Raw genomic sequence first — 1987 nt, 5'->3', positions numbered from 1 at the left:
TAAATTTCTACGAAAATTTACCGAAATATCAAATTCATAGCAATCAAGTTGTATCATAATCAAGTCCTTAACGATCAAATTAATTGTTTGGCATTGAATTTTTTAACAATCAAATTACCCACAATCCTTTCCCCTGACAATGTGAATGAAGTTAAAATGACCATTGCCGACTGTTTTGGAAATTTTATAGATCCAGACATTTTGCCTACTCTAACGTGCATTTTCCACATTGCCGGTAATACATAAATACATATTACACACACACTTAATCATTAATTAAATTTAGTATGCCTTAAAAAAAGTTTTGTGTTATGAGTTTGTTGTGAGACCATGGGAGTATGTCGCACGAACCATAAACATCAGTAATTGCATTGATATTTTGTGGGTTTGTAATCGTAAGTCATTAGTTTTTGTCAGAGTTTCATCAGTGTCATAATAATAATCTTCGTCAGAAATTGTCATTGTTTCAGCGTAGTTATTTTTTATTTCGTCTTCGTCATGATTTTTGTCAGATCTGTGTCTCGGCTTTGTCATGATTTTTTTAGATTTTGTCTTCGTCAGGAAAAAAAGTTTCGTTAACGAAATGATTTCGTCTCGTCAGGCTTGACAAAGTTAACACTGTTATACCGTCATGATAGATATAAGGAAGAGCCGTGGCACAGGACATGATGGCTGCAACCCAAAGAGAAACGATCAAATTCACCTCCGGATTCATCCTTAGTCTGTAGCTCGATCCCTCTCTGATACTGCATAAGAGTCAAACTCACAAGTATATTATTCCTAAGGGTGATAATTTTGGTAAGAATAGAAAAGCGAGCGAGGAGAAAAGAAGAATTACTTATGGCATCATTGATTAAATAATATACATCTTCTTCTATCAATCATGAACGTTATCATTCCCGCCTTTATTATTCAATATTAATATAATATGAGATGGTGATAGTCGATAGAGAACTGAATAAAATCCCTAAAATGACGTCGCCTTCTGTCTGGATTTATGAAAATGGAGGCCCAGGAATTTGGAAAATACTTACCGGATGAGAAACAGATGGTTTGTCGGATTTGTCGATATAAATGTGCCTTTAGTCCCCTGTCTAGAATTACACGCCACTCAATATCCTCATCTCATAACAAGATTCATCTATAAAATCAAGTTTACGATGAATACATCAAGTCAGACTTTAACTTTGATCTCACAACGATGCTTATTGCATGTAATATAACCTTATCCATTGCTAATCATCTACGTTCAAAAAATTTATGGAGAAATACAAGGGTAAACATATCCCTTCCCGAGGAACAATCATTAAATTAATGGAGGACGTTGGTTCTGATGTCATATATAGAAATACATATAAAAATGTTTTGAGTCATCCACACCAAATGACGATCAAGTTATCAGTAAAAAGTATTTACGAATATCGAAATGGAACTCTGAATTTTGTACTATATCACAGTAAGTATTCAATTTTTTTTTAAATCTAACCATAAAATATGATTCTATTTTAGCTAAACATATCAAGAATTATGATACACAACTCAGTAAAGGGCAAAAACAACTGCTTAAATGGTCACAACAACGGGGGTAGTAGCTTTGGATGGTTTGCAACTAGTTTGTCTGAGACTACTTACTTCGCTTTAAGACTTGGGTATGATAATTAGGTTTTCCAATATTACATAGTCAATAAATATTACTTTTTTATCACTAAAGGCTTAGCTATGGTTGATGGGCTCCAAGAAATGGTGTTCAGAAAACTCATAAAAGGCAAAAACAACTGTTTAAATGGTCACAACAACGAGGGTAGTTACATTGGGTGTTGCATTATAATTAACAATTGTGTATATCCATCATGATAATAGTATGTTGTTATATAAGCATACCTAAATAACGGGGAAAAATCTTTTTTGATGCTCTTAATAAGGAGTAATATCGCCGGACATTACTACATAATTAACTTTTGCTCTAAATCTTTACGATGAATGTATT

General features: G+C 33.2%; 1 long non-coding RNA gene across 1 annotated transcript; it reads left to right on the top strand.

Annotated features, from left to right (window-relative positions):
- The first annotated feature begins 800 nt into the window (after positions 1–800).
- On the top strand, positions 801–1987 carry LOC139905526 (uncharacterized). Its single transcript, XR_011780378.1, has 3 exons — positions 801–1456; positions 1510–1649; positions 1712–1987. It is a non-coding gene; the product is annotated as an uncharacterized lncRNA (long non-coding RNA).

This window comes from Lepeophtheirus salmonis, chromosome 5, assembly GCF_016086655.4.
Source record: "Lepeophtheirus salmonis chromosome 5, UVic_Lsal_1.4, whole genome shotgun sequence".
In the NCBI taxonomy this organism is placed as follows: domain Eukaryota; kingdom Metazoa; phylum Arthropoda; class Copepoda; order Siphonostomatoida; family Caligidae; genus Lepeophtheirus; species Lepeophtheirus salmonis.
Note: the sequence above shows the minus strand (reverse complement) of the source record. Positions and strands in the feature narration are given on the sequence as shown.